Here is an 11,194-nt window from a genome sequence, read left to right as displayed (position 1 = left end):
CACTCCCAGCACATATTGAAACCCTTGGCACATTGGTATCTGGATGTGGTTGATTTGTGTTCTCTGAGAGGGATATAAGGCCTTTGGGAGACATTTCCGGGGCGTGGGCTCGGTTCTACCTGGATTACACTCTAAGCAGATGAAGCACGCTTGGGTATGTCTCACCAGGCCACCCATATTTTATCAATTAGCTCTTTCATCATGGTTTTGGATTGGTGGGTGGGCCCATGAGCTATTGCGGCTATTACGGGATAGATAGTTCTGGGTAGGCATACTCTCTTTCCCTGTGTCCAGAGTCCGGATTCTTCTTCGAGGGCTGACTCTTTTAACCAGGTTTCCTTTTCCCTGGGAGTGGCCTGTTTCTGCATTTGTTTCAGTAGGTCCCATGTGACTTCTTCCTGTCCAGATCTTCTTGTACTGTCAGGATCTGTTCTGTCTGGGGTCCTTCCTCTTCCATTGCTGCTCTCTTCGCTGTTTGATCAGCTAGGGCATTTCCTCTGGCTTTAGGAGTGTCAGTTCGTGTATGGGCCTTTACCTTGATCACTGCCACTTGAGTGGGCAGGAGTACTGATGCCATTAGGGCCGTTACTGCTGAGGCATTTTTGATTGGGGTTCCTGTGGCTGTGATGTAATCCCGTGCCTTCCATATTAGTCTAAAGTCATGAACCTCCAAAGGCATATCTGGAATCCGTGTAGATATTAGCGGTGGAATCTTTTACCATGAGGCAGGCTTCAGTGAGGGCAATGAGTTCAGCCTCCTGTGCTGACTTGTCTAGGCGCAATTGTCTTGCACACAGCACTTCATGCTCACTAGTGACTGCCATGCCTGTATGGAATTTCCCTTTGTCATCGGCGTACCTTGAGCCGTCCACAAAGAGAATCCAATGAGGGTTTGTCAGAGGAGTGTCTTGGACCGATGGTGGGGTCCCTACTTCAGCTTCCATCATTGTGATGCAATCATAATCCTGTTCCTGTTAAAGACAGTCAGTTGAGGTCTATAGTTCTTCTTCCTAAAGAGCTTCTTCAGCATGCAGATCAATAAAATCTTCAGAAGCTTCTCCTGAATCTCTAGTATACTTCCCCCTTGGAAGATGAAAGAGTTCAGCAGGGTTAAGGATGTGACATTTCTGAATGGTGACATTATCTGGCAGGAGCAGACTACACTGCAGCCGGAGGTGGCGTTGTGCAGTGAGGTGTTTGGGTTGTGTCTGCTGGAGGATGGCAGAGATGTCATGCAGAGCCAAAATAGTGAGGGGGTGCCCAAGCACAACGTCAAATGTGACGTCCAGAAGAGAGCTGGCAGCATGGACAGCTCTGACACAGGAAGGGGCAGCCCTGGCTACAGGGTCAAGGTACTTAGAGTAGTAGCACAGCGGTCTGTTGCGTCCACCATGAGTTTGTGTAAGAACTACATATTGTAGGAGTTCGACCTCCGGGTTGTCTGCCTGCCATGGTTGGAGCACGGAGGACATGGCATGGCTAAAGCATGAGAGGCTATTCTGTGCTCCCTGAGGCATCACAGTCCAAGTGTATTGCTTGCCTACATGTGTGAATGCAACAATCTTATTTTAATTATCTCTTTGGCCTTGCAGACAGTGTTCTCGCTTATCACACATGCCAATGTCATGATGTCACTCCCCCCCTCCAGCTATGGCCCCCTGTCTCTCACTCTATTATACTTTGTAGATCTGACCACGTACACCCATATGTCTTGTATATTTGATCTAATTTACAGTAAAACAACATGGGGTGGGTCTCGGGGTCCGGCAACTGACTGACAATTGAATACAGCTGATTTGGTGTGAATGACACATATCTAGGTGGCCCCCTGGATATTGCTTTGGATAAAATGGTCTCATTTGCATATCTCAAAAATTCAGACTGCTCTCCTGACACATTCTTCATCTGTTCTTTTATCTCATGTAACTCATACTGTATCCGCCGCTCCTCCTCGGTCAAGTCTGACCGCCGTTTTGGAGTGCTAATATCTGCAGGAGAGGGGAAAGTTGTATGCACGGGGGGGTTCTGCTGGGTTCTCATCCCCATCATCCTCTTCCTTCTTATTCCTGACCATCACTTGAACAACCTGCTGTGGCAGACTGAATGTGCCATCAGGATTTATCATAGGATAGAGTGCTTGAATTTGTGGGCTTACAGGGAGGGATCTGAATTACCAGGGGTTAACATTCCAGCCGTGGGTGTCGGCTAGGAATATGACGGTGTCTTATGCAGAGCTGTGGGTAGGAGGTGCCGGGGAGCTACAGGAGTGTGGCTATGTGGGCGCAAAGCACCACAAGTGAGGCACATAACAGTAGAGATGTCGCGAACATAAAATTTTTCATTCGCGAACGGCAAACGCGAATTTACGCAAATGTTCGCGAACGGGCGAAACCGCCATAGACTTCAATAGACAGGCGAATTTTAAAACCCACAGGGACTCTTTCTGGCCACAATAGTGATGGAAAAGTTGTTTCAAGGGGACTAACACCTGGACTGTGGCATGCCGGAGGGGGATCCATGGCAAAACTCCCATGGAAAATGACGTAGTTGATGCAGAGTGTGGTAAGTTGAATTCACAATGCGATTTATATAACCTGCATTAATCGCATTTCGAATTCAACTTAGAGCTAAGTTCCTAATGGTTGTATTGCTATAATTGACGAATATAACGAATATAGCACTATATTCTCAATCTTCGTTATATTCTAGCAATACAACCATTAGGAACCCAGCTCTAAGTTGAATTCGCAATGCGATTAATATAACCTGTATTAATCGCATTGCGATTACAACTTAGATCTGAGTTCCTAATGGTTGTATTGCTAGAATTGACGAATATAACTAATATAGCACTATATTCTCAATCTTCGTTATATTCTAGCAATGCAACCATTAGGAACCCAGCTCTAAGTTGAATTCGCAATGCGATTAATATAACCTGTATTAATCGCATTGCAATTACAACTTAGATCTGAGTTCCTAATGGTTGTATTGCTAGAATTGACGAATATAACTAATATAGCACTATATTCTCAATCTTCGTTATATTCTAGCAATACAACCATTAGGAACCCAGCTCTAAGTTAAATTCGCAATGCGATTAATATAACCTAATTTGTGACACTGCAGATTCAGAATGAATCTAAGATGGATGTTGTCCTTGCTTTTTTATAGGAGGTGGGAGGGTCTGGGAGGGAGGGTATGCTGATTGGCTGGAATGTGTCTGCTGACTGTGAGGTACAGGGTCAAAGTTTTCTCAATGATGATGTATAGGGGGCGGACCGAACATCGCATATGTTCGCCCGTCGCGGCGAACGCAAACAAGCTATGTTCGCCGGGAACTGTTCGCCGGCGAATAGTTCGGGACATCTCTACATAACACTGGAGGGAGGATTCTGTTGCCCAAATACGGCACAGGTCCACCCCCCCTTCTTCTTGATGACACCATAATTATAAGGTGGCTATCATAATTATAATGGTGAAATACATTGTATTAAAGTGTAATTGCTGTTTCATTTTTTATATCCTAATGTTATAGTACACCCTGCTGTATAAATGCTTTTGTGCTTTAAAATGTAATTATTTTTAGTTTTACCTGATAATAACTCCCACAAATGTGTGTTACTTTGAAACATGCAACTGTTCTTGTTTGAAAGATAACATTCCAGGCTTTCATACAAGACCACACAGCTAAAGTCCAAGCAACAGAGGAGAAATCACTGTTAGAAATCGAGTCGCGAATAATCGTGGTTAAAAATATATTTTTGTACTTACCGTAAAATCTGTTTCTCTTCCATTCATTGTGGGACACAGGCTTGACCATGGGTATAGCTGCTGCCACTAGGAGGCGGACACTAAGCACAAAGGTGTGAGCTCCTCCCTTCAGGTATACCCTTCCTACATGGACTAAGCTAAATCAGTTAGTGCATCAGTAGGAGAAGCAAGAAAAAAAACAGGAAAACCAAACAATGTACAAACCCCGAACCACGTAGGCCCTAAGAGGCCCGTAAAAGAAAAAACGGGTGGGAACTGTGTCCCCCAATGAACGGAAGAGAAACAGATTTTATGGTAAGTACAAAAATCTAGTTTTCTCATCCGTATCATTAGGGGACACAGGCTTGACCATGGGACGTTACAGAGCAGTCCCAAGGGTGGGTCATAAACAAAGAAACCCTCCGGCCAATCAGAGAACCGCCGTCTGCAAAACTCTACGCCCCAGAGAAGCGTCAGTGCACTCTGTAAAATTTTGAAAAAGTGTGCAAAGACGACCAAGTAGCTTCCTTGCATACTTGAAGGGCCAAAGCCCCATGATTCACCGCCCAAGAGGCCCCTACTGCCTAAGCAGAATGAGCAGTAACCCGGAAGGGTGGAGGCCTGTCACTGACGCGGTACGCTTCCACAATGGCCAAACAAATCCATAGGGAAATTGAGGCTTTGGACGCAGCCAGCCCTCGTCTCGGCCCCTCTGGAATGACGAACAGCGAATTTGTCCATCAGAAAGAGGATGTATGTGACAAATAGATGCAAACGGCTCGAACCAAATCCAGAGTGTGAAGCGACAGCTCACGAGGATTAGACGGGGCAGGATGCCAGGGTTCGTCAGTGAGGAGGGTGACTAGGGATGCGTGCCACACTCTGCGTGGCCAATCCAGGGCCACAAGAATGACGGGCAGACCTTCGGACCTGATTTTCCAGAGGAGACACAGAATGAGGGGAAGAGGAGGGAACACATAGGGAAACGTGAACTGACTCCACGGAATCACAAAGGGCGTCGCACGCCAGGGCCATGGGATCCTTGGATCGTGCAACTAAGTTCTCGGCCTTGTGGTTGAAGTGGGAGGCCATGAGATCCACATCCAGCCGAATCCATCGTTCGCAGATGGCTAGAAAAAACTGTGGGTGAAGAGCCCATTCGCTGGATCTAGACCAGGCATCCTCAAACTGCGGCCCTCCAGCTGCTGCAAAACTACAACTGCCAGCATGCCCGAACAGCCTACAGGTATCAGCCAGCCTACAGCAGGGCATTGTGGAAGTTGTAGTTTTACAACAGCTGGAGGGCCACAGTTTGAGGATGCCTGATCTAGACGCTCCCAGCTGAGGAAGTCGGCGATCTAGTTGTTGAAGCCGGGGATGTGAACTGCCGACAGCGCCGGGACATGGCTCTCCACCCAGCTGAGAATCAGTGCTGTTTCCGTCATGGCTGCCAGGCTCTGGGAGCCGCCCTGGTGATTGAGGTACGCCACAGCCATGGAGTTGTCAAACTGAACTCAAACCGGACGTCCCTGGAGATGGTCGGTCTAATGAAGCAGAGAGAGACGAATCGCCCTCAATTCCAGAATGTTGGTTGGGAGGGAGCGCTCCTCACGTGACCACACTCCTTGAACGGATAGATTTTCCAACACTCCCCCCAAGCCCCGGAGGTTTGCATCTGTTGTCAACACCGTCCAGTGGAAGGGAAGGAAAGAGTGGCCCGATGTCAGCATCGGGGAAATCAACCACTATCTAAGGGCCCGGCGGGTAGGGGCAGGGAGACATATGAGCCGATCCAGAGAGGCTGTGGACCCGCAGTGGAGGATAGACCCCGCCCACTAATTACACTTGTATGACTACCTGAGAATGTAAGACGTGGAGAAGGACCTTTGGTGATGTCATCAATCATGTGACCAGTAAAGGAAGCCAAGGAATAGCAGAGCAGCAGAAGTCTAAAGGACCTTTGGTGATATCATCATGTGACCAGTGCAGAGGACTGGTGAAAGACCTGTGGCGTATGGCTGTGAGGGGGCGGAGCTTCTGTGTGGTGCCTGGAGGAGAGGTTAGTGGTGTTCTGGGATAACCCATAACATCCTAGAAAAGCTGGGAGTTGTAGTTCTGTCCTATTATATCCCTCTCCATGTAATTTAAATGTATGCCCTAGTACAGTCTGGTAATGCTGGGAGTTGTAGTTCTTCTGTCCTATTGTATCCCTCTCCATGTAATTTCAATGTATGCCCTAGTAAAGTTTGGCAATGCTGGGAGTTGTTGTTCTCTCCTCTTATACCCCCTCTTTGTAATGTATACTGATGCGCCATAATAAGTCTGGCCATACTGAGGGTTATAGTTATTTATTTTTAAAGCTCTCACCTAGTACAACTAGATGATGTCCTATAATAATCTGGACATGCTGGGAGTTGTAGTTCTCTTTTCTTAGGCTGAGTTCACATCACCGTTTAGTTTTCAGTTTTGCGTGCAGAACTTTTTTCTGTTTTTTCTTGATTTTTCTGTTCATCTGACGGATCAGAAGAACGGAAAACTAAACGGTGATGTGAACTCGGCCTTAAACTCTCTCTGTGTAATATCTACTTGTATCCGATAATAACAGCCTGGACATGCTGGGAGTTGTAGTTCTCTCCATTTTACCTCTTCCTGTGTTGCTCCCTAATTTCCAATAATAACAATCTGGCGATGATGAGACTTATAGTTCCCTTGTCACTATTATAATGTTCTGCAGACAGCCTCTGAGGTGTGTATTAGGCTTTGTTCACATCTGTACTGGTGACGTTCGCTGTTCTTCTCAGTCATAGGAACAAATCAACGAAAATCACTGCAGTTCCAGATCTGGCACTTAACAACACCCGACGGATCCCGCTGACTATGATGAGATCTGATGGGTTTCCATCTGCCAGGCTAAAAAAAAGGTGTCCAGAATTTATGACCTGATCTGCGAATGAGGCCCCAACACAGATGTGGTCAAAGCCTTTTATGTTCTCTAGCATCAGATTATGAGGTTCTGCAGCAGCTGAGTTGTGTATTATAAGGTTCTGCAGCGGCTGAGGTGTGTATTATGAAGTTCTGCAGCAGCTGAGGTGTGTATTAGGAGGTTCTGCAGCCGCTGAGGTGTGTATTAGGAGGTTCTGCAGCAGCTGAGGTATGTACAGGGAGTGCAGAATTATTAGGCAAGTTGTATTTTTGAGGATTAATTTTATTATTGAACAACAACCATGTTCTCAATGAACCCAAAAAACTCATTAATATCAAAGCTGAATATTTTTGGAAGTAGTTCTTAGTTTGTTTTTAGTTTTAGCTATTTTAGGGGGATATCTGTGTGTGCAGGTGACTATTACTGTGCATAATTATTAGGCAACTTAACAAAAAACAAATAAATACCCATTTCAATTATTTATTTTTACCAGTGAAACCAATATAACATCTCAACATTCACAAATATACATTTCTGACATTCAAAAACAAAACAAAAACAAATCAGTGACCAATATAGCCACCTTTCTTTGCAAGGACACTCAAAAGCCTGCCATCCATGGATTCTGTCAGTGTTTTGATCTGTTCACCATCAACATTGCGTGCAGCAGCAACCACAGCCTCCCAGACACTGTTCAGAGAGGTGTACTGTTTTCCCTCCTTGTAAATCTCACATTTGATGATGGACCACAGGTTCTCAATGGGGTTCAGATCAGGTGAACAAGGAGGCCATGTCATTAGATTTTCTTCTTTTATACCCTTTCTTGCCAGCCACGCTGTGGAGTACTTGGACGCGTGTGATGGAGCATTGTCCTGCATGAAAATCATGTTTTTCTTGAAGGATGCAGACTTCTTCCTGTACCACTGCTTGAAGAAGGTGTCTTCCAGAAACTGGCAGTAGGACTGGGAGTTGCGCTTGACTCCATCCTCAACCCGAAAAGGCCCCACAAGCTCATCTTTGATGATACCAGCCCAAACCAGTACTCCACCTCCACCTTGCTGGCGTCTGAGTCGGACTGGAGCTCTCTGCCCTTTACCAATCTAGCCACGGGCCCATACATCTGGCCCATCAAGACTCACTCTCATTTCATCAGTCCATAAAACCTTAGAAAAATCAGTCTTGAGATATTTCTTGGCCCAGTCTTGACGTTTCAGCTTGTGTGTCTTGTTCAGTGGTGGTCGTCTTTCAGCCTTTCTTACCTTGGCCATGTCTCTGAGTATTGCACACCTTGTGCTTTTGGGCACTCCAGTGATGTTGCAGCTCTGAAATATGGCCAAACTGGTGGCAAGTGGCATCTTGGCAGCTGCACGCTTGACTTTTCTCAGTTCATGGGCAGTTATTTTGCGCCTTGGTTTTTCCACACGCTTCTTGCGACCCTGTTGACTATTTTGAATGAAACGCTTGTTGTTCGATGATCACGCTTCAGAAGCTTTGCAATTTTAAGAGTGCTGCATCCCTCTGCAAGATATCTCACTATTTTTGACTTTTCTGAGCCTGTCAAGTCCTTCTTTTGACCCATTTTGCCAAAGGAAAGGAAGTTGCCTAATAATTATGCACACCTGATATAGGGTGTTGATGTCATTAGACCACACCCCTTCTCATTACAGAGATGCACATCACCTAATATGCTTAATTGGTAGTAGGCTTTCGAGCCTATACAGCTTGGAGTAAGACAACATGCATAAAGAGGATGATGTGGTCAAAATACTCATTTGCCTAATAATTCTGCACGCAGTGTATTATGAAGTTCTGCGACAGCTGAGGTATGTATTAGGAGGTTCTGCAGCAGATGAGGTGTGTATTATGAAGTTCTGCAGAAGCTGAGGTGTGTATTATAAGGTTCTGCAGCAAGTGAGGTGTGTATTATGAGGTTCTGCAGCAGCTGAGGTGTGTATTGGGAGGTTCTGCAGCAGCTGAGGTGTGTACTATGATGTTCTGTAGTGGCTGAGGTGTGTATTAGGAAGTTCTGCATCAGCTGAGGTGTGTATTAGGAGGTTCTGCAGCAGCTGAGGTGTGTGTTAGGAAGTTCTGCAGCAATCAGAAAAAAATCAGTTGTGACTGGATAAAATCCTTTAGATTTCTGTGTCTGCACTTTGGAAAATGTCCCTGTCCTCTTCCTCTGCCAGCACGCGTCACACTGTGACCTGACTGATCAGTCCAGACCAGACCTGATCCCGCACCGTCACCAGTCCAGACTCCAGACTAGTGCTGTGAAGATCTGCCCCAGGCCCTGACCGTGCTCTGCCAGCAGCACAAACAGTAAGTCAGCATCGGGGAGGAGGTGAAGCAGCAGCGGGCACAGTCCATGGGGAAAGGATGACACTATATAAAAAGTAGCAGCAGCGGGCACAATTCATCGGGTAAGGCTTGGTAATCACTTGCGATCAGATTTTGGTATTCTGTTCCAGCATACCAGCAGAATACAAGAATCTCCAGATCCAGGATATGCCAAACACTGCTGGCACCTGCCAGATCCCATTCACCATAATGGGGTCATTCAAGATTGTTTTGCCCTTTGTTTTTGCTAGAATCTGCAACGGAGTCTTTTGCTGGAACCTCTGCAGTAGATGTGCCCATACCCTAAGGGGTGCGATGGGTCACTCACAAGGGGGCCCAATTCAGATTCTTGCCATGGGGCCCAGTGATTTCTATGTACGCCCCTGCTGGGCAGACCTAGTTCTTCCAATCTTTACAGAGAGGTGATTTTTCTTATCGTCGTCAGTGAAGAGAGACTTCATATTGTAACAGGCTCTGGCCAACATACCCTTGGGGGCTTCCTCCACGGGAGTGAGAAACTCATACTCATCCGCACGGGGGCCGTAACTTCAAACCATGTAGTTTATCTTATGCAATGTTACACCTTTCCTGTACGTCTGCTGCTGATATTTCAGTCCGGACACAATCTCCTTGTTGACTTTAAAGCTGATTTTGATTCTGTATTCTACGCCTTCTTTAAGGGTGAATGATTCTGGACTGGGGGCTTGTAGTTCCCCGAATGCTCATCCTCCTCATTCTCCGCTGCAATCTGCGCCAGTTGCTCTGAAGTGGGTTCGTGTTCAGCCATGTTTAGAGAGGGCACCCGCTGCCGGTACGGTTCCTCGCTCTTACAGCTCCCACCCTCAGGAATGGCGGTACACTCCCCGTCGCACGCTCTCCTCTTCCCACAAAGGGCGAGGTTTGAAGGAAGGCTTGCGCTTCTGATTGGGGTAGACTTGTCGATTGGCCGCTTGGGGCTGGAAAAACTCTGAAAGGGGCGAAAATGCATAAGTTTTTTCGACTTGTTGAAACGCGCCCTGTTCTGCGGTAAATGAGTGCTCTTACCACTTGTAGCATCAGAAATTATCTCATCCTAGCGTTTGCCAAAAAGTCTGCTGCCAGTAAAGGGGAGAGCCATCAAGGCCCGCTTTGAGGCATGGAACGCCAGGAAGGGCGAGGTTTGAAGGAAGGTTTGCACTTCTGATCCGGGGTAGACTTGTCGGTTGGCCGCTTGGGTCTGGAAAAACTCTGAAAGGGGCGAAAATGCATAAGTTTTTTCGACTTGTTGAAACACACCCTGTTCTGCGGTAAATGAGTGCTCTTACCACTTGTAGCATGAGAAATGATCTCATCCAGGCGTTTGCTAAAAAGTCTGCTGCCAGTAAAGGGGAGAGCCGTCAAGGCCCGCTTTGAGGCATTATCTGCCGCCCAGCAGGAGAGCCATAGGGTACGGCGAATAGTCACCAAAAGGGCTGACCAGCTAGCCATTAGTCTGGCTGCGTCCAGAGAAGCCTCACAAATGTACGAACTGGCATGGGAGAGTTGCAGACCAATATCGGAAAGCTCCTCCGAGGAGAGACCCTGATGTAGTTTGTTTGCCCACTAACACATAGCTTTGCTCACCCATGTAGAGGCAAATACCGGGTGCAGTGCTGTGCCCACCGCTTGAACGGATGATTTTGTGAAAGATTCCAATTTTTTATTCCTGTGGTCAGAAAAAGAAGTCCCATCCGCCATAGGCAAAGTGGTATGTTTAGCCAAGCGGGATACTGAAGGGTCATCGATAAGTGAGGACAACCACTTTTTTGTCAAATCCTCTGGGAAGGGATAAAGTACGTCTAAGCGCGTTTTGTCAAAGCAAAATGTCTGTCAAGAAAATTCCACTCCTTCGAAAGAGAGGAATCAAAATCCTGGTGGTTAGGGAAACATTTGGGCGAGGCGGGACCTCCTGAAGGAAAAACTCTTGCCGGCCGATGAGGGTGCAGGGTCTTCAACCTGTAAGGTTTCTATAAACACTGTAATGAGATTGTCCACCATAAAGGACAGTTTTAAAGACTGGTCCTCAGGAGAGACAAAGTCTGCATCTGAAAACTGTTCCTCTAAACATGCCTCTTCCAAGGAGGACACGTTGGAGCGCGACTTCCTAGGAGGTGGTGGAGAGGCAGAAGAAACGGGGGGATGCAGACACTCTTCTGGAGGAGA

At 46.7% G+C, this 11,194-nt stretch overlaps 1 pseudogene; it reads right to left on the bottom strand.

Annotated features, from left to right (window-relative positions):
- Nucleotides 1–244: 244 nt before the first annotated feature.
- Nucleotides 245–9,824, bottom strand: LOC121005698 (annotated as a pseudogene).
- Between the last annotated feature and the right edge of the window lie 1,370 nt (nt 9,825–11,194).

Source organism: Bufo bufo, chromosome 6, assembly GCF_905171765.1.
Source record: "Bufo bufo chromosome 6, aBufBuf1.1, whole genome shotgun sequence".
Lineage (NCBI taxonomy): Eukaryota > Metazoa > Chordata > Amphibia > Anura > Bufonidae > Bufo > Bufo bufo.
The sequence above is the reverse complement of the archived record's forward strand: the minus strand, read 5'-3'. Positions and strand labels throughout refer to the sequence as shown.